This window comes from Chiloscyllium plagiosum, unplaced genomic scaffold, assembly GCF_037043375.1.
Source record: "Chiloscyllium plagiosum isolate Xiang-an unplaced genomic scaffold, Cpla_swu_hap1 HiC_scaffold_20, whole genome shotgun sequence".
NCBI classification, from domain to species: domain Eukaryota; kingdom Metazoa; phylum Chordata; class Chondrichthyes; order Orectolobiformes; family Hemiscylliidae; genus Chiloscyllium; species Chiloscyllium plagiosum.
The window spans coordinates 60,770,345-60,792,905 of record NW_028270158.1 but is presented as its reverse complement, the minus strand read 5'-3'; positions in this window follow the sequence as shown (position 1 = coordinate 60,792,905).

The window sequence follows — 22,561 nt, the reverse complement described above, 5'->3', positions numbered from 1 at the left end:
AAGTACTCAGCAGGTCTGTGGAGAGAGAAAAATAGCATTAGTGCTCCAGTTCAATGACCTTTGAATAGAACTGGGAATAGTTTGAAATATGATTAGACTGCGAGCAAGGGGATAAGCAAGGGGAAGGTCATTGGCAGAGTGCAAAACAGGGGAGATTGAATGGTAGAGGAATTAGTTTTCCAGGACCAAGTAGGGGTGAAGGGGTAAGAAAAGGAGAGTCTGGGGCTGTCTAACAGCAGAAAAGTAAGTAAGATACCAAAATGTGCTGAGGAAAAGGATGGGTTAACGGAGAGAGATTATGGTCTGAAATTGTTGAACTCAATGTTGAGCCTGTAAGGCTGTAAGTGTCAGAATGTCAAGGGAGTAGCGGAGAGAGTAGGCCAAGGACAGAGATGTCAGCGTGAGGGCAAGGTGGGCAATTAAAGTGACAGGCCCACTGAAAGCTCATGGTCATGCCTTCGGAATGAACAGCGAAGTACTTGCACAATCTGCATTTTGGCATAACAACTGAAGCCCGAAATACCTTCGGTCTGTACGCATTCTGATGCCAAGAGTACAGCCCATGAAACATTTGGACTTAATCACAGCTCTGCATAAAGTTTGCTGTTCTGAGCTAAGGCAATAAAGAGACTGCTACAAGTGACCTCAACGTCCCCAAGCATGAGAAGTTCAAAACTAAGCTAGCATTTCCTCTCTGGATTACTATCCAGTGACCCATGCTTGATGTGTGTATATGTAGACATCTGCAGGGAGATTGCCTCAAATCACTGCATGTAATAACATTGTAAACAAATAAAAGATTTCCTTTGGCCGAATCTGGAATGACATTTTTGGTTTGATTACGGCTCTTCAATACAGCTCTTCCATTCCTTTCTCCTCAGAGTCTTTATAACATGGGAGTGTTGACTTCAAAGTTACATTGTCATCATTAGCGCAGTCACTCCCAGCAATTATAACCAAGTAGAGTTTGATGACTTCTCTCTTCAAGGCAAAGGTTCCAGAATAAGGCACGTTGAAATGTTATACACTAAACAGAGTAAACACATGTCTAAGAATCTTGGGCTGCATTTGTTTTTGAACTTGGATGGGTGAGTTTGTGGAAGTTCACATGTCAGAGTCTATTTGAACTGGTACAATCACCTCTGGCTGGGTCATGATGTGGAGGTGCTGGTGTTGGATTGGAGTGGACAAAGTTAAAAATCGCACAATATGGTGCTAGTATAAGCTTTCGGAGCACTGCACCTTCATCAGCTAGCTATGGGGCAGGATACATAGGACACAGAATTTATAGTAAAAGATCAAAGTGTCATAGACTGATGCAATGCATCAGACAAATCTAGATGGCTGTTGAATCTTTAATCACCGAGAATAGGGATGCAAGTTTCAGTTGGCTAATAAGTAAACTTCAGAATTTCTTTCATTGGCCTGAGAGAAAAGGTGACATCTCAGTTCAGACAACACCTTAAAGGTGTGAGGTTAGAGTCTGTCTGTAAGCCAATCCAGAGTCAGACTGGTTTTATTTCCAAAGTAAGAACTTATAAAATGTCACATTGACTGAGTGCCTACAGATTGTGTGCTTTTTGAATAAAATAAAATGTATCTGCAAATACAAATCTACAAATGCAAATTCAGCTCATACATTTATATATGTATGTAAGAGTATATAGTGTAGTGACGTCACCTGTAGTGTGACATGAACCTAAGGTGCCGGTTGAGGCCACCCCCATGGGTATTGAACTTAGCTATCAGCCTCTGCTCAGCCACTCTGTGTTGTTGCATTTCCTGAAGTCCGCCTTGGAGGACGGTCACCCGAATGTCCTTGACTGCTGAAGAGTTCCCCAACTGGGAGAGAGCAACCCTGCCTGGTGATTGTTGTGCAGTGTCCATTCATCCGTTGTCGTAGCGTCTGCTTGGTTTTGCCAATGTACCATGTCTTGGGGCATTCTTGCCTGCAGCATATGAGATGGACAACGTTGGCCGAGTCAAATGAGTCCCTGCCATGCACATGGTGGGTGGTGTCCCCACGTGCAAAGGTGGTATTCATGTTGACACTTTGACATGTCTTGCAGTGGTTGTAATGACAGGATTGTGTTACAAATTTGAAGGCATGTACTGTACCTTTAAGAGGTAGTGAATGCAGGCACCTGTCATGTGACTGACAGCAGTCATAGAGTATGCTGGAAAATGGAAAGATGTAACATATTGTGGTAACCGAGAGACCTCATTGTTTTCTCAGCAGTTTGAATTTAACCAATCAGTTTAAATTATACCCCAAGATACTAAAACCCAATCGAAATTGAATTTTACTGTTTTTGACAACATTGAACCAAATGAGACAATCTGATGTTTTGGGGTATCAAAAGCAGTCATTTTGGACAGTTAGCCAGAGAAAGAGCACCTTCTGCCACTGACAGACAGCTATTCAAAACTCTCTCTAAAAGGTCCCTTTTTCATATGAACAACCTGTGCAGCTGAAGACCGAAGATGATCCAGGGAGATCTACAAACAGAGGAGGATCAACACCCGAACACAACAGCCACTGTCTGCTTTTGAAAATGGATTTGTAAATTAAATAGGGGCTTTATTGGATCAGTATATTGTTATACAGTGGGAAATAGACAACAAACCTTTAAGAGAAAGGAGGCTCAGAGCTGTAATAGTTGTTGCTTAATGTTCACTTCTGGAGTTAAAGAATAAACTTGTTTTTTTTCTTTAAGTAGTGGAATTTGAGTAGTTCTCTGTCACTCATACTCTAATAGATTACGAGGTGAGGTGAGACTTTCTAAATGTTTGGTTTAACTAGTAGAAGGGTTCGCTGCCGTGTCGTAACAATTGTATGGTGATGTGGTCGATGCTGTCCTGAAGGCCAGGCAGTTTGCTACGAACAATGGTCTACTTAAGTTTTGGTGGTTGTTTAAAGGTGAGAAGTGGAGGTGTAGGGAAGGTCTTGGCGAGATGCTCAGCCTCATGGATAATGAGTTGCAGGCTGCGAAGAACATGGCGTAGTTTCTCTACTCTCGGGAAGTACTAGATGATGAAGGGTAGCCTATCGGTCATATCCCCGGTCGGTCTCATTAGGGTTTTTCACTGTGGCAGCTCAGAAATTGAGATCGATGAGTTGAGCATCATATCGTGTTCTTATAAGCACATCCTTCAGCATCTTCAGATGTCTGCCACATTCCTCCTCATCTGAACAGATCTGTGTATGCGTAGGGCTTGTGGCAGCTTGAGAAGTGCAGCATCATGAGGTTATCCGTGGACTTGCTTTAGAGTGAGAAACTGAGGTGCCTGTCCTCAGATGCATGTGTCCAAGAATGAGACAGATACTAAAGAGTAGTCCATGGTGAGTTTGATGGTGGGATGAAACTTGTTGATATCACTGTATAAGTATTTCAGTGATTCCTCGTCATGGGTCCAGAGGAAAAAAATGCCATCACTATATCTGGTGTATAGTGTTGGTTTGAGGTCCTGTGCAGCAAAGAAGTCTTGTTTGAACTTCTGCATGAAAATATTGGCATAGTGGGGTGTAAATTTGGTCCCCATGGCTGTTCCGTGTGTCTGGATGAAGAATTGGTTGTCAAAGGCGAAGACGTTGTGATCGTGGATAAAGCGGATGAGTTGTACGATGGTGTTCGGAAATTGGCAGTTGTTGGCGTTGAGTACTGAGGCTGTTGCCGTGATGCTGTCATTGTGGGGGATGCTGGTGTAGAGTGCGGAAACGTCCGTTGTGACAAGGAATGCTTCTGGTTTGACTGGCCCGTGGGTGCTGAGTTTCTGTAAGAAATCTGTAGTGTCGCGACAGAAGCTGGGGGTCCTGTATACAATGGGTTTCAAGATGTCCTCGACATAGCTAGAGAGGTTCTCATACAGGGTCCTGCTGCCTGATGTGATGGGACGTCCAGTTGTGTTGGCTTTGTGTATGAGGAGAAAGTGAGGTCTGCAGATGCTGGAGATCAGAGCTGGAAATGTGTTGCTGGAAAAGCGCAGCAGGTCAGGCAGCATCCAGGGAACAGGAGAATCGACGTTTCGGGCATAAGCCCTTCTTCAGGAATCCTTTGGCTTTGTGTATCTTCAGAAGGCAGTAGGAGTCCCCTATGTGAGAGGTACACGGGATGAGAATGCATAGGGAACTGGATCCAAAGTTCTGATCAGTGTGTTTAATTCATGGTGTGCTCTTTGGTCGGATTGACTGGTAGTTGCCTGTAGTGTTCCTGGTTGTTCAGTTGTCGGTACACTTCCTTGCAGTAATCTGTTCTATTCTGAATGACGATAGCTCCTCCTTTATCTGCTGGTTTGATGACAATGTTGCGAATGCTCTCAAGAGCATGGATGATACTGCATTGTGATCAGGTGATGTTTTGCTCTACCTTGTGAGTGCAGCTGATGAATCTGGCGTTCACACATTTTCTCACTCAGCTTCAAATGACTCCTTGTCGGTTCCAGCTGAAATTCCATCCCTTGTGTTCTGTTAAAGGATATCTGCACAGCTCCTCACTCTGCTAATCCTGCTGCATGCTAAGACACACTGTCGATGTCATGTACCCCAACGTGCACAACCTTGATCGCTCACTCCAACAACACCGACTGACCCTGTCTCAAAGCAGTCCAGCTCTAGATGTTCATTTCATCCTTTGCCTTGTTCAGCACTTTAACAGAAAACCCTGCTGTTGGGAAATGGAGTTCCTACATTTTCTGCTGGCAGCAACAAAGAATCACAGTCTTTGCTACCGCATGGGTACCAGCTCCCCAGCTGGGATCTTACTCCCATTCTCTTCCATCGTGCTCAAGTCTCACCCCTTGTTGTGTATTCACAATACCCTCAGATCTTGCCTTCTCTGATTCTGAAGGCTCTGTCATCAGCTCCATCCCCTTATGTCCCCACCTTGGCACAACGCTGTGCACCTCTATCACCTCCATTTCTGCTCTCACTGCCTTGAACAGGAACCATCCCCTCGTTTAATAGATCGTCTCACCCGTCTCCAATACTGTCCCTCCACTTGAACCACTCCCTCTGGCCTCTCACCCTCGTTAGATCTTTCTGTTGAAAATTGCCGTCTCCATTTCTCTGTTCCTCACTCTGACTTGTACCCCTTTGAACCTGTTGCACCCTGTCCTCTCAGGTCAAAATACATTGAAAGGTGTAGAATTCAAAGGTATTACTGGGGCAGACTCAGCACCTGTTGCATGCAGAAACTGTGTCTGAAGTGCAAAATATTGACCAACAAGTAATGTTGCATTGTGTTTAAAGTTGGACTGTGAACCTTGAGTCAATTAGAGCGCCCTATCCCTTCAGCAACTCCCGGCTTATTTTTGTAGTATTAGCGAAAGGAGTACATGGAGCAAAATGGCCGACCCTTGAGCATTGGTGAGGGGATCACGGTAAAGCGGTTGTGCTAATGCCAATGCTACTGCTAGCTTATTCTGGGTTACTCCTGTACATCAGCAGGAGGTCTGACATTTGAGTGGCTGGAGTTATATGTGTCTTAAAAGGGAGCTGCATTGTGGCAACAAGTAATGGAACCCATTTGTGTCTATGTTTTGATACTTTGAAGAATTGTCTAACCATGCAATAGAGTGGGCCCCAAGGTGTTCAGTGTGTGCTCTGGAGGAGAGAGGTGAACAGAGGGGGAGTCATTCTAAGAACTTTCAGGTAGATGCTCAGCAATTGGGAGAATGAATGGTCAGATCTGTGGCTCAGTGGTTAGCACTGCTGCCTCACAGTGCCAGGGATCCGGGTTTGATTCCACCCTCTGGTGATCATCTGTGTGGAGTTTGCCTGTTCTCCTGTTTCTGTGTGGGTTTCCTCCCGCTGTCCAAAGATGTGCAGGCGAGGTGGATTGGCCATGGGACGTATGGGCTTACACGTCTGGGGGTATGGGGTAGGGGGTAGGTCTGGTATGATCTTCGGAAGATCGGTGTGGACTCGATGGGCTGAATGGCCTGCCTCCACACTGTAGGAATTCTATGAAGTACAGGTGAAGGTCAACGATAGAAAAGTTTCCATAAGATTTAGCTGCAGTACACGAAACGTTAAACGGCCCAACTCAAGTTATCAATGTCAATTCCACTAACAGTACCACTAAGCTTATGTAATGCTCAGTACTATAGACCCCCATCTCCTATTTACAAACACAACCCTGACGTTTCTACATATGCAGCACAGGCTCCTATCAACAGCTCACAACAGGAGCGGACCTGCTCACTGCATATTTGAACCCCCCGGGAGCGATGGTGCTGGGCATCCATGTGACAATTGGTGGAGCTGAGGAAATTGATATTGAGGTTATTTGCATACCTCCTTAAATCCCGATCTTTCATTTTCCCTTCATCGCTTCTGACACACAATCTGCACAAATTACTGACTAACTCTTCTTTCACCGGAACCCCGTCTTTGCCTTGGTTCCATTTCAGTTACCCGACCAATCAGTGGAGGCTGAGGAGGACAAAGAGGTTGCATATAGAGAGGGACACTGTCACTCAATCTTACACTAACAGCACGACCTCAGACCCAGACAATGTATATACTTTAGAGGTGAGGATAGCAGAGGGATCAGCATCAGTCAATCCGCGTGACGCATGTACACATAAGACAAGGCAGAAGGGAATGATAACACATGAGCCAGCTTGCTGCCAGGCACATACCCACACTGGTACTGTTGCCAAAGAGACAGGCTGTAGAAGAACATGACGTTTATTCCTTTATTTATTCTCTCCTAGGATGTGGACATACCTGTCTCGGCCAGCCTTCATTGTCCATCTTTAACTGGTCTCAGGAAGGTGGTGGTGAGCTACCTGCTTGAATCTAGGTGGACCGATATTTGTTAAGAAGGGAATTCCAGGGTTTTGACACAGCGACAGTGAAGGAACGGCGATATATTTCCAAGTCAGGATGGTGAGGGACTTGGAGGGGAACTTGCAGCTGGTGATATTCCCATGTATCTGCTAGCCTTGCCCTTCTAGATGGAAGTGCACATACTTTTAGAAGGTGCTGTTTAGGAAGAATTGGTAAATTTCTGCAGTGCATCTTGTAGATAGTACAAGAGCGTCAGTGATGGAGAGAGTGGATGTGGTGCCAAACAAGTGGGCTGATTGGCACCACATCCACTTTGTCCTGGATGATGTCAAGCTTCTTGAGTGTTGTTGGGGCTGCCCCCATCCAAGCAGGTCACACGCTTGACTTGTGTCTTGTAGATGATGGACAGAGTTTGGTGTGTCAGGAGGTGAAATATTCACTGCAGTATTCCTAGCCTCTAACCTGCTCTAATATTTATATGGCTAGTCCCACCGACTCCCACAGCTGCCTGGACTACACCTCCACCCACCCTGCCACCTCTTAAAATGCCATCCCTTATTCCCAATTCCTCTGCCTCTGCCACATCTGCTCCCAGGACTTCCAATTCCACCAAAAAACATCCAGATGGCCTTCTTCTTCAAAGTCCGCAATTTCCCCTCCCACGTGGTCGACAATACCCTCCAGCACATCTCCTCCACTTCCCGCTCCTCCGCCCTTGAACCCTAACCCTCCAATTGCAACAAGGACAGAACTCCCCCAATCCTCACCTTCCACCCCACCAACCTCCGCATACACCGCATCATCCTCCGCCACTTCCACTTCCTACAAACAGACCCCACCACTAGAGATATATTTCCCTCCCCACCCCATCTGTGTTTTGGAGAGTCTATTCCCTCTGCAACTCCCCTGTCAGATCCACATCCGTCACCAGCCCACACCTCACTCCCAGCACCTTTCCCTGCCACTGCAGGAAGTGTAAAACCTACACCCATACCTCCCCCCTCACCTCCATCCATGGCCCCAAAGGATCCTTGAACATCTGACAGATATTTACTTGTACCTCCACCAATGTTATCTACTACATCCATTGCATGCGATGTGGTCTCCTCTACATCGGGGAGACAGGATGCCAACTTGCGATCGTTTCACAGAACATCTCTGGGACACCTGCACAAACCAACTTCACCGCCCTGTGGTGAACGCTTTAACTCCCTCTCCCATGCAGACCCTGGGTCTCCTCCATCGCCAGAACCTAACCACCTGACATCCGGAGGATGAATGCCCCATCTTCCGCCCTGGGATCCTGCAACCACTGGGATCGATGTGGATTTCACCAGTTTCCTCATTTCCCCTCCTCCCACCTTATCCCAGTCCCAAGCCTCCAACTCGGCACCGCCCTTTTGACCTGTCCATCTTCCTTCCCACCTATCCGCTCCACCCTCCTCTCACCTATCAACTTCCCCCCACCCCCCACCTTCATCTACCTATCACATTCCCAGCCCCACTGGCTCACAAACCTCATTCCCGATGAAGGGCCTATGTCCAAAGTATGGACTCTCCTGCTCCTCGGATGCTGCCTGACTGGATGTGCTTTTCCAGTGTAACAGTCTCGAGTCTAATCCTGTTCAGTTTCAGGCAAGTGTTAAAACCCAGGATATTGATATTAGAGGATTCAGTGATGGTAACGTCAAGGGGAGAAGATTATATTCTTTCTTGTTGGAGATGGTTATCCCCTGGAATTTGTGTGGCATCAATCCATGCATAAACTGCCACTTATCAGGCCAGGCATGGATATTTTCCAAAGTCTTGCTGCTTTTTAGCATGGATTTCAGAATTTCCGCACTTCAGGAATCATGAGTGTGTGAAATATTGTGTAACCATCAGCAAGCATTCCCCACTTCTAACCTTATGCTTGAGAAGGTCATTATTGAAGCAATTGAAGATGCTTTGGCCTCGGACACTACCCTGAGGAACTCCTGCAGTGATGTCCCAGAGCTGAGATGACTGACCTCCAACAACCAGAACCACTTTCCTGTGTACCAGGTATGACTCCAACTAATGGAGAGTCCCCACATCCAACTTGCAGCACAGCCCATCACCACCCACCCCCCCCAAACCCCACCCAAATCCTCAATGCCAACTCAGTCCAATGTGGCGTTGATGTCACTTACACCTTACCTCTGGAATTCAGCTCTTTTGTGCATGGTTGACCCAAGGTTAAAATGAGGTCAGGAGGGGTCTTTTACTGATGATCGAGAGTAGGCTGATGGGGTGCTAATTTGTAAAGTTGGATTCGTCCTGCTTTTTTGTGTACAGGATACACCTAGGCAATTTTCCACATTGTCGGGTAGATGCCAGTGTCGTAGCTGCACTGGAACAGCTTGGCGAGGGGAGCAGCAAAAGTTGTGGAGCACAAATGTTGAGTACTATTGGCGGAATGTTGTCAGGGCCCATGGCCTTTGCAGTATCCAGTGCCTCCAATTGTTTCTTGATATCATGAAGAGTGAATCGAATTGGCTGGAGACTGGTATCTGTGATGCTGGGGACCACTGGAAGGGGCTGAGATGGATCATCCACTTGGAAATTCTGGCCAAGGTTTGCTGCCAAGGCTTTCAGTCTCATCATTTGCAGTGATGTGCCGTGTTCTTCTGTCCTGGAGGATAGGGGTATCCAGTGACTTGTTTAATTGTCCATCACCATTCACAACTGAATGTGTCAGGACTGCAGAGTTTATTGTGGGATTGCTCAGCTCCGTCTGTTGCGTGCTGTTTATCCTGTGTTGTAGCTTCACCAGGCTGATACCTCCTTTTTAATATGCCTGGTGATACCCCTGATTTGCCTTCTTACAACTTTATTCACCTCTGATGGATGGTAACGATAGAGTGGAGAATGTGCCAAGCTATATGCTTCCAGTTTGTGGTTGAATACAGTTGTGCTATTGCTGATGGTCCTTGATGTGAGTTGCTAGACCTGACGAAAGTTTGCCCCATTTCGCACAGTGCCACTCAGTATGATGGAGGATTTCTTTATATTGTGCAGAAGGGCCTTTGTCTCCACACGGACAGAATGATGATCACTCCCACTGATACTGTCATGGACAATGCACTTGGGACAGGTAAGGCTGAGCTCCTTTCGTTGGTTCTGTCACCACCTGCAGCCAATCCAATCCAGTCTCAGCCAGCTCTCTCAGTGGGAATGCAGCCAAGCCACTCAGATGAAGACCCCCACCTGGAGTACATTCTGTGCCCCTTGTTACCCTCAATACATGGCTTTCAGCGTGAAGGAGTACTGATTTACCAGTCGAGGGGGGTAAGTGGTATATGTGGCATGTGATAATGAGCAGGAGCTTTCCTTGCCCATGACCTGACACCATCAGATTTTATGGGGTTTGGAATCAGTGTTGCAGACTTGCAGGTAATCCCCTTCCAAACTGCATGTTACTGTGCCACTCCCTCTGGTGGAAACATCCTATCAGTGGTACAGGACACACCCAGGGAGGGTGATAGAATTGTCTGAGGCATTGCAATATCTGAGTAAGTCAGGATTGTGGGAGATCTATCCCAGTTTTAAGGCCAGCTCCCTGATGTTGGTGAGGAGCATCTGCTTTATCTTTATGGCTTCCAGTGCCTAGGTCAATGCTTGGTGCATGGTCCACTCCCGTTCCTTTTCTTGGATTTCAGTTTGATACACTGAGTGGTTCAATTTACAGAGGGCAGTTAAGAGTCAACCACGAGGCTGTGTGTCTGGAGTAATATGAAGGCCAGGCTGGGTAAGGCTGGTCAATTTTCTTCTCCAAAAGGCCATGAGTGAACCAGATGGGTTTTTACAATAATCATTTCATAATCAGTCTCAGATTAGCTATAATTCCCAGTTTATTAATTAAATCCAAATTACATCATCAGCCATGGTAGGATTCAATCCCATGTCACTAGAGCATTGGCCAGACCTCTGAATGACATTACCAGTATGTCTCTATCTTATGACAGTTGTTGATAGGTTGCTCCTTGTGCTATGGTGAAAGACTGACCATTAGGGCAATCAGGTCAAGATGAGTAAAATCCATGACGATGGAGCGATTTTGTTGGCGATCTCAGACATCTTGGAAGCCGTATACGCTTGCTGCTAAAGCCAGCATTTTGGGATGAAGTCAGAATTAATGATCTATTTGCGTATTTCAATAGCAGACCCGACATCACCATGGGTGTTTCCTCTACAACTCTGGACATGCCCTGTTTTAAAAAAACACAAGAGTTTCACCACATTGGTTTTTCAAAATGCTAGCACATTTCGAGGATTTAATTCTCTGTACGGATCAAGGTCATGCGCCCTGCTCCAATCAAATTTATGTCCTAGTGTCCAACAAGGACTGTACACCAGTTTTGTTGATGTCTCATAAGTTACAAATTGCTGCTTTCTTTTCTAAATAGATTGTGCTGTGAAGAGAGAAACTGTCTTGAAGATACATCTGCAATGGTTTCTTTTCTAAATCCTGCTCATAACTTCAGCAATTCTTCCAGCATCTCGCTTTGGGCCCCTCTTATTTATCAGCCATGTTCTGTATTTTTATTTGTCCCACAGGTACACTAACAACACCCAGCTCTAGCTGACAATCAACTCCCGAGGCCTCTGCACTCTGTTTGTATCCAATCATGGAATGCCTCTACTTATTTCCATTAAAAGTTGTGAAGATACTATCGTCGACTCTATACAATTTCAGGTGGAGCCAAACTGTCCACTACTCTGGCATTCTGTTTTGGACCTGAGCTGAGACTTTGAACCCACATCAAGTCCATCACAGACACTTCCTGCCATCATAACAGCCCTCATCTCCACAACCGACTTAACTGATGTCTTGCGGAGATCCTCATCTGTACATGTCAAAGTCAATAGAAATAGACAATAGGTGCAGGAGTAGGCCATTCTGCCCTTCGAGCCTGCACCACCATTCAATATGATCATGGCTGATTCCAACTGAAGACAAAAAAAATGCTGGAGATCACAGAGCTGTGGACTCAATGTTAGCTTGCTCTCACTCCGCGGATGCTGCCTGACTCACTGTGATCTCCAGCATTTGTTGTTTTCAGTACAGACTCCAGCATCTGCAGCCATTACTTCTACACTCAGCGAATTCTGATTTGTTTCTTTGCCATTTGTCACCCTGCATAAACTTATGCCATTCCAGAACTCTCCTGCCTATAATTTCAGAAGTCATACACCCTCATTAGTCCCATCTCCTCCGTTATCAGTTCACCAGCCCTTATCATGTCCTAACCTGGCTAATCTTTGCAACATCCTCCAAGATATAACCTATAGCCTCCAAAACATCTCCAATCCTCCGGTTCTGATGTCTTATAAATTCCCAGTTCCATTCTGCCCACTATTGCTGGCCATGTGCTTAGAAGTCTCACACTAAAATACCATATCTCTTCACCTCTCTTTGCTTTTTATTTAAATTCCATAGTGAAATTTACCTCTTTGAACAACCTCTTCCACTGAATTATCACTTTTTAACTCAGAATCACTGATTTATTACACGGCAAAAGGAGACCATTCAGATCATCTGCACGAGTTCTATTACTGAATGCCAATCTCCTACTTTTTCACCATATCCGTGCATACGATTTCTGACCCAAATAACCATCCAGTGCCCCTCTTGAAAGCCTCAATTGAATCTATCTCGATCACATTTCCAGGCAGCACATTCCATACCCTAACTATTCTTTTGTGTGAAAATGCACTTTTTCTCACATCATCCTTGCTTGGTTTGCAAAATACTTTAAACATCTTAGTGCAAATTTATAACACAAAATGTTTCTCTAAGTTAAAGGCATTATACAGAATGGAAGCTATTGTTGGTATGCAGTTAACCTCATTAGTTCATTGGTTGGTATTATTTCTGATTGCACTGACAACTCAAGTTAGAGGATTCCCTACACCCTATTAACAGGACTACAATGAAGTGATACATGCTGGATCAATGTTGGCTTCGGAGAAAGTTGACAAGTCGAATCAAGCTTTCTAGAATTCATACCCTTATACCAGCAATTCCAGCCACTCTTGTCATCTGGTTGCCTTGCCATAGGTCAGGTTTAATTACAAAGTCAAATATTTGTGGTGCAAGTGTTTCATTCAGGAAGGTGCAAAACGTATTGCTTAAACTTTGCAAATCTTCTTGGGCAAGGAATTAATCCCTCACAGATTAATCATAAGTGACGCAAATGTTTTCAAAAGTGAACGCTCAGGGCTGCACTGCCACAGGAATGGTATATAAAGGATTTATACTTGGGAGAGGTTCGGAACACAGATATTACCTATGTAGAGATAGAACAATAGGGTTGTTCATACATTTCCCGTAAATTTTGCTTTGAGCCAGAAACTGACAGGCTTCAATAAATCTATGTCAAAATTTGGGGAGTCACCTTGTTCAAAATATGAATGAAAACTTGGCCATAGTGTAATACTACAGTGATGAGTACACATGCGGCTATTTACTGGGGAATAAAAATACAATTGTATTTTTGCTGTGACTCTACAAACTGACAGTGTTAGAGTATATTGACTTACTTACATAGCAGAAAGTAACCCTATTGCAAATCATTCTGCTCTTTACAACAAAAGAATGCTCCTCGTGTTTTAAGTGATTATCTGAACACCATACAACTCTCATAGAAACAGAGACAACTGAGAACTTGTTTGAGTCATCCATGGGATGGCTGACCGGCATTTATTACCCGTCCCTAGTTGCCCTTGTGAAGGTATTGGTGAGCTGCCTTCTTGAACTGCCGCAATCCACATGCTGCAAGTTGACCCAGAATGCCATTAGGGAGGGAATTCCAGCATTTTGACCCAGTGACAGTAAAGGAATGGTGATATATTTCCAAGTCTGGGTTGGGAGTTGCTTGGAGGGGACATTGTGTTGTTGTTGTTGTTGCCATGAATTTGCTGCCCTTGTCCTGCTAGATAGAAGTGGTTGTGGGTTTGGAAGGTGCTGTCTAAGGATCTTTGGGGAATTGCTGCAGTGCATCTTGTAGATGGTACTCACTGGTCATTGATGAAGCAACTGAAGATGGTTGAGCCTTGGACACTGCCCAGAGGGACTCCTGTAGAGATGTACTGGAGCTGAGATATCTGACTTCCAACTATCACAACATCATTGTTGTTGATGCTGGGTGTGACTCCAACCAGTGGAAGGTTTTTCCTGACTCTCATTGATTCTTCTAGTTTTGCGTCAGCTCCATGACGTTGCACTTGGCCAAACAGCCACTCTTATCCTATCTCTGGAATTCAGCTGTTTCAACTGTGCTGACCCAAGACTGCATGAGGTCAGGAGGTGAGTGACCCTGGCAGAACCCAAACTGGGCGGGTTATTGCTGCAGGAGGCACTGCTGATGACACTTTCCACCATGTTACTGAAGACTGGAAGTCACTTTCTCCAAGTTTGGCACTGGACCCTAATTGTTGGTAAAGAGGACATGTCAGGGTTGACAGGACGGTTTGCTGTTGTCACTTCTGGTGCCTAGGTCAGTGTGAGGTGGTGTGGCTAGTTTCATTCATTTTTGGACACACCTTAGTGGTTGATACAACTGAATGGTTCGTGCGGTCATTTAAACATCAACCACATTGCAGGGAGAGACACACGTAGGGCAGACTATGTAAGGATGATGGATATTCTTCCCTAAAAGGCATTAGTGAGTCAGATGGACTTTTATGATAATTGTTTCATGGTCATTTTAATTCTAGATTTTATTAAATTCAAATTCTGTCATCTGTTGTGCTTGGAACAGTGTCTGGATCTCTATCAGTTGTGCAGTGACAATACCAATATATCATCACCTCATTATGGAATGTCATATTTAATGACTTTGCAGAATATCTCTTTGTGTGCACCACTACTCTAGTTTTGAGGCAGTTTCGGTTTCTCATAGGTGCTAAAATCACTGCATGTATTTAGAATGAAATGTTTGGCCTGATTTGAAGGCAAAGGTAATGTGAGATTGCAGCAGTAAGATCACTCTCACATCACACCCCGGAATACGGAACTGAACTCCCTGGGAGTATCAAACCAGGTTCACAAACTCTTTCTAGCTATAAATTCTGTGTCTTATCATTGTGTACTCCACAACCACCTGATGAAGGAGCAGCGCTCCGAAAGCTAGTGCTTCCAACTAAACCTGTCGGACTATAAACTGGTATTGCGTGATTTTTAACTAGGCCCAGATAAGGTATTGAAGGTGTTAACTCCCTGTGAGGCTGTCTGTGCTATAATGGTCAAACTGATTCTAATCTAAAAAACGGATTTACAGAATCTTACACGGATTCATGCAGTTTTTGAGTGAAGTACATTGTAACTCTGCAAGTACACATTCACCCCACAAACGTATATGTGTATGTGCGCATGTGGGAATGTTTGTGGGGGGGAGGGGCAATGTGTGTGTGGGGGTTATGAGTGTCTGTGAGAGGGTGTGTGTTTATGTATGAGTGTGAGTGTAAAGGGGTTTAAGTCTGTGAGAAGATGTGTGTGTGAGTGTATGAGAGAGGGTCTGTGTGTGTCTGTCTGTCTGTGTGTATAGTGCAATGGAGTCACCTGTAGTGTGACATGAACCCAAGGTCCTGGTTGAGGCCAACCCCACGTTGGACTATAACCTGGTGTTATGTGATCTTTAACTTTGTACACTCAAGTCCAACACCGGCGTCTGCAAATCAACCGCTCTGATTTAAATGTTTACCATGTCCAGTCGCTGCCACTGCACTCTCCAAATGTTTAGATATTTCAGCTCTGGGAAAGGAACTCTGTCAACATGCCACCCCCTGTGCAAGTTTGTAGTTTGAACTATATAGGTAGTGCATGTGGAGAATACTATAGCTGAAACCAGGGTCAGTCACAGGTGTCTTGTGTAAATGCCCTAAGAGTCTGTTTTCACCCACTATTAATAACCAAGCGTAACTGATCAGCTAATGCATTTGTATAATGAATTGATAAAGTAAACTTCAGCCATTTCTGTCTGAGCATGAGGAGAAATCAAGCATCCCTGGTACCAATGGATAAACTTGGCACATTCTCTTCCCCGGGGCATATAACTGAACGAGATGAGCTTTTACACCAATCTGGTTCATGGTTACCATTAGCGTTTTATTCCTGATGTATTCATTGAACTTAATGCAGCAATTGGATTTGACATGCTCTCTCCAGACCAATAGTCCAGCCCTCTGGAATATTAATCCTGTTTTGTGACCATTCCCTAAATTAGAACAAGGACAACTAACACCTAATGGGAAAAGGTTGCAGGAATTGGCACAAACACGCCTGACTTCACGTTGGATTACACACAACATATAGTGCAAAAAGAGGCCATTCAGCCCAGCCTGCCCATCCTGGTGCTTATGATCCACTCAAACCTCCACATATCTTTACTCATCTAAAACTACCACGGTAACCCTATGCTTGTCTATCCTTAAGTGCATCTATCCCATGACTAGTGCTAGCAAGTTCCACATTCTCACCACTGATGAGGTTGGCTAAAGAAGTTTCTGTTGAATTCACTGCTGGATTTCTTGGTGACTATCTTACATTGCTGGACCCTAGCCATGCTCTTCCTCCGAAGAAGAACCATTCCCTATGTCTCCATTCTAGCGAAAACCGTCAATCATTTAAAGACCAATGTTCAATCTTCTTTCATAAAAAAAAGACCAAGCCTGTTTGACACCGCACATTTCTAGGGTATTTATTGACTGGTGCACTGGTGCTCCAAAGTCTCTTTGTCTTTCCACCCCACCTGGATTTGCATCTCCCAAATAATAAGTGATCTCCGTACTCACCCTGTCAAAATGTATTACCTCACATCTGTCAGTGTTGAATCTCATTTGCCAATTGTTTGCCCTTCCTGTAAAACTATTAATATCCTTCTTCAATTTGTTGCAGCCCTTCTCAGTGTTAACTATCTCTCCAATGTGCTCCCCACCCACTCCTCCATTACTACTATTTGAGTCATAGGGTCATACAGTCATAGAGTCCAACTAGTCCACACTGACCATAGTCCCAAAGCTCGTCCTGTCTGCCTGCACTTGGCCCATATCCCTCCAAATCTTTCTTTTTCATGTACTTACCTAAATGTCTTGTAACTGTACCTGCGTCCACTACTTCCTCCACTTATGAAGCACTCTCTGTGTAAAAAGACTGTCCTTGTGTCCTTTTAAAATCTTTCTCCTGTCACCTTAAAATATGCTCCCACATCTTGAAATCCCTCACCCTAGGGAAAATACGCCTATCATTCACCTTATTGATACCCCTTATGATTTTATAAACCTCTGTGGTCACTTCTCAACCTCCTACACTTCAGTGACAAAAGTCCCAGCCTACCCAACCTCTCCTTATAACTCAAACCCTCCATTCCGAGCAACATCCTGGCTAATCTGTTCTCCAGGTTAATAATATCCTTCTTATAGCAGGCAGACTAGAACTGGACGCAGTACTCATGAAGAGGCCTCAGCATTGTCCACCAGCAATCCAAAACTTGTTTTTTTTTAATTCCAGTTCAAATTGTTGATTTGAATTGTGAACAGTGGTGGTCCCATCCCTGATCTTTGTGAAATGCCACATCCAACCTACTGTCACTCTGTCCAGCTACCCTTCACTGCCAATCTCTGCTGCCTGCATTGAAGACAGCGAGCAATTCATTCTGCTGCTTGTTTCCTGACCTTTCCTTCTAGCCTTCATATTAAAACATTTCCTATATTTTTATATTTGTCCTGGTGTCATATTTGTTCTCTACCCTAGAAACACCAAATGCATCTTTTTATTTATCTATGGAAATCCAGCTTACAAAGCAAACGTGTTTTTGGAATCAATTTGAGTTGAGTCCTTTCCATTTCCTGATCTTCTGTTCCATTTGCCAACTTTCCTTCTGATTTATCTGGGCAAGGTCCTGTCAAACTTGCTATAGTTTGTTTTTCTCTAAATCAAACTCTCTTATCCTTGACTTTCCCTTTTCATCTTTCACACATCTGAACTTCAATATATTGTAGTCATCTTTTCCCCAAAGGTTCCCTACTTTGCGATTGGCCACTTGCACTACACTGGATTGAGTTGCTCTTAGCTCCTGGCTGCAGAAACAATGTGCCAACTCCAAAAAAAAATGTTTTTAAAAATCTCTTCCTTTTTCACCTGTGGTTAATTAACATCCAATGTTCTCTTCATTGGAAATACCTTTTTCGTTTTTAATCTAAGAATTACATTACTTTGCATCAGTGATCACACTGATTCCAACCACACCAATTGCATTATGAATATCAGAGGCACATTTCCTCTGTTATATTGGATATAAATAATTGTTTAAGTGGAGTGTGTACAAGAAAGTCATGTGTGCAGCATTACATCTCCCAATGAAAACCCAGCCGATTCTGTTTTACCAGTCTAGATTGGACTTTCCCGTTTATTATACAATTACAATTCTCTCCTTAATGGAATAGCTTTATGTGGATCAAGCTTTTGCCTTTAGCCTTTGTTGTCAGAGGTTTATTATAATGAAGTGTGAGGCTGTACTTTTAATCATGGGTCGGGAATTGGAAATTGGGGGTCCCAAACTTGCATGCTGTTGATGGGACACAAATTTTCAGCCAGTTAAAGATCAGGGAGGGGACCTGCCATCCTAGCAAGCATCTGGATCCAATCCCAAGCCACCCTCATTCAAAATGACTTGAGGTTGGGATGGTAGAATTTCACTAGCATGGAGGCTGGCACAAACACATTGCATAGTCGCGAGTGTCGTGCTGTTCAGGCAGGATTCAAGGAGGAAAATCGACATTTTGGGCATAAGCTCTTTACCAGGAATCTGGGGTTATGCCCGAAACGTCGATTCTCCTGCTCCTCAGATGCTGCCTAACCTGCTGAGCTTTTCTAGCACCACACTCCCAACTCTGATCTCCAGCATCTGCAGTCCTCACTTTCTCCTAGAAACACGTTGCATACCCATCTGATTCAAGGAGAAGCCCACATTTTGAAAGCCAAGACCCACGTATTGACCATGTATCCAAACACCTTGTCTACATGAATGCTGGAATCCACAGAGCTTTATAATAATAAAAAAAATGAACTGCGGATGCTGTAAATCAGAAACTAAACAGAAGTCGCTGGAAAGCTGAGCAGGTCTGGCAGCATCTGTGAAGAGAAATCAGTTAACGTTTCAGGTCTCGTGACCCATCCCCAGACCGGAAACGTTAACTCTGATTTCTCTGCTGGGGTGCTGCCAGTTCTGCTGAGCTTTTCCAGCAACTTCTGTTTTTGTTTCCATAGAGCTTTACATTGCTGAAAACCGTTTGGTCCATCGTGTGAAGATTATCTCTTTGTAGAAACCAGGACCAAACATTCTACTGCCCCTTCTCTTGCTCTGCTTTGGTTAACTTTCTCTTAGTTTGCTTAATGAATATAAGAAAGCATTCCATATTCCAACATCTCTCTACCCTTCTCCAACATCATGTTTTGCTTCCTTAGTCATGCATTAAGCTGATAATCTCTCATTACTGACTTTCCCGTCCAAGAAAACAGTCTTTCCCTATTCACTTTGTCAAAACCTGCAACATTATTTAAAATCTCCACTAAATTACCGACTAGCCTGCTCTATTGTTGAGGAATTAATTCCAGTATTTTATCTCTCTCATATAAAGCTCTGTTTTGCAGCCCTGATACCATCCCGCAAAGTCAATGCTTGCAGTCAATGTTGTTTGCAAGATGAAGTATTCAATATTGTAAACACTTAGTCTACTCAAGCCTGGCCAATGTTTAGAAAGAATTCATCATTACTTCTTTACCATCATCCTGTATTCTCCTTCTTTGCTACAAAATTCTATTGACCTTTCTTTTAGCAACTCTGCACTTTGAATTCAGAGAATTAGTTAATTGAATACCAGCAAACACTGCTGCGTTTTTTGTCCATCAAATGTATTACCATCACACCAAGTGCTTTATTGATCACTCATGACGGAAATCTAAAATTCTCTTCAGGGCAACAAACACTTGACTTAAAAGAATTTCTGAATGAATCATTGAGAAGCCATGAATATTTATGTACATATTTTCCTCAACAGAATATCTTAGGTGGTTACATTATAATATTTTGCCCGATTACCTTAGATTGTGAGTTCATAACTGCACAGTCCTGCTTTAAGAGTTTGTTAGGTTTCAATTTCTTAGGTTTCAATCGCACAATGGTGATTTGTAGTGCTGCCTTTTTAAAAAATGAAGCAACATTAACTTAGCTATTATCATTCAGTTGGAAGTAACCATCTAGTGTTGAAATAGATTGCAAAAGGTAGTAGAGGCTGAGCATTTTGTCGTAGAAACAGACATGACAGAACAGCACAACACTGAGTACCAGGCAGGGTGTCAAATGAAGAGCTAACAGAGATCAGGCTAGCATCCACATGGAATGGAACAGAGTCCATTGTCTGTTTCATCTTAGAAGATCAGTTATCAGTTCTAGAAAGAGGGTCATATACACAGCATGAGACATGACAATGCAGTTTTAATGTGCTCAGTGAACCCTGCCATTAAGAGCATGTTAAATCAAAGAAGCAGAATTAATGCAATTTGCTAAAATCCAGGCCAATTGTCAATGGATAGCCCTTGATGCCCAAAGGCTGTCAGGACACTTCCAAGTGTACTGGACATTGACCTGCTGTTCACAATCACACAACTGGATGTGAAAGGAGTGTCATCTTTGTAGATTGCAGTATCACAGTTGATACACACTGTTGTGGCCAGTCTGAAATCATCCTGAAGCCCATGTTCATTCACCTGCTGTTCTGTGGTAAAGCAGAATGAAATGCAGTGAGCCCTCTATTAAGAGAGACTATCAAGGATGCTCCTTACACAATAACAGAGAATAAATTGTGAGATGTTCCAAATATCTGCACCTCCAGCCTGAGAGGAGTCCACACAAAAATACTCATGGTCAATGATACAGCCACTGAGTGTGGTCCTCAACCTGCATTGTGGTTTCAGTGGGTGGCAGATTTTCGTGAGCACATACTTACTGAAACATAGACTTCTTGTGCGTTGTTCCTCCCTGAAATTCTGGGTGGAGGATTTCTCCCTGAGCAACCAGCATGGAAATGATCTCCAGTCGTGAGTTTCCTCCCCTCTCTCTTACAGGAGCCTGCCCTGCATTGCATGCTTTCAAATAAATCTGAAGAACTGCAGATGCCGGAAATCTGAAACGAAAGCAGAAATTTCTGGAGAAACTCATTAGGTGTGGTCAGAGGAGAAAAAGCAGAATTAATGTTTTGAGCCCCGTGACCCGTCTTCAGAACTGATGTTCAGAACTTGTGGTGACTTGTCCTGTTGAGAAATGGTGTTGAGTGAACAATTGTATAGTCCACTTGACTCCCACAGCTACCTGGACTACATCTCCTCCCACCCTGCCTCCTGGAAAAAAAACTATCCCTTATTTCCAATTCCTCCGCCTCCACTATATCTGCCCCCAGGAGGATCAATTCTACCACAGAACACACCAGATGGCCTCCTTCTTCAAAGTTTGCAATTTTCCCTCCCTCGGGGTCAATCCAGCACATCTCATCCACTTCCCACAACTCCACCCTCTAATCCCACCCCTCCAACCACAACAAGGACAGAATCCCCTCATCCTCACCATCCAACCCACCAATATCTGTATACTTCACATCATCCTTCGCCATTTCCGCCACCTACAAACAGACCCCAGCACCAGAGATATATTTCCCTCCCCTCCCCATCCACTTTCCGTAAAGACCATTCTCTCCGTAACTCTCTTGTCAGGTCCAAGCCCCGCACCAAGCCGGCACCTTCCTCTGCCACCGCAGGAATCGCAAAACCTGCACCCACACCTCCATCCAAGGCCCCAAAGTAGCCTTCCATAACCATTAAAGTTTACCCTGTACTTCCACGCATGTCATGGACTGTATCCGTTGCTCCCGATGTGGTCTCTTCTACATTATGGAGACTGGACGCTACTCGCAGAACACTTCAGAGAACATCTCCGGGACACCGGCACCAATCAACTCCACTGCCCGTGGCCGAACACTTCAACTCCCGCTCCAACTCTGCCAAGGACATGCAGGTCCTGGGCCTCCTCCATTGCCACACCCTAACCACCCAATGCCTGGAGGAAGACCACCTCATCTTCCGCCTCGGGACCCTCCAACCCCATGGCATCAATGTGGACTTCACCAGTTTCCTCATTTTCCCTCTCCCCACCTTATCCTAGTTCCAACCTTCCAACTTGTCACCGCCCTCATGACCTGTCCTACCTGTCCATCTTCCTTCCCACCTATCCACTCCACCCTCCTCTCTGACCTATCACCATCACCCCCACCTTCATTTACCTATTGCACTTTCAGCTACCTTCCCCCCAGCCTCACCCCTCCTTCACGCCCTCAGCTTACAAGCCTCATTCTTGATGAAGGGCTCTTGCCCGAAATGTCAATTCGCCTGCTCCTCTGATGCTGCCTGACCTGCTGTGCTTCTCCAGCTCTACACTCTTGATTCTGATCTCTGGCATCTGCAGTCCTCACTTTCTCCTAATTACATAGTTAGCATGAATTGCCACCTGATACTAGAAGACAATTCTTTTAGAGCTGCCACATTTGCAGATTGACCTGTAAGTATCCAAGGGCATTGTCTACGATAGTCAAGGAAGGCCTTTTTAGGGAATCCTACTACGGTAGATAGTGCCTGAAAGTCACTCTCCCAAGGTAGCATTAGCATTGGCATAATGTAACACACATCTGCTTAGGTTA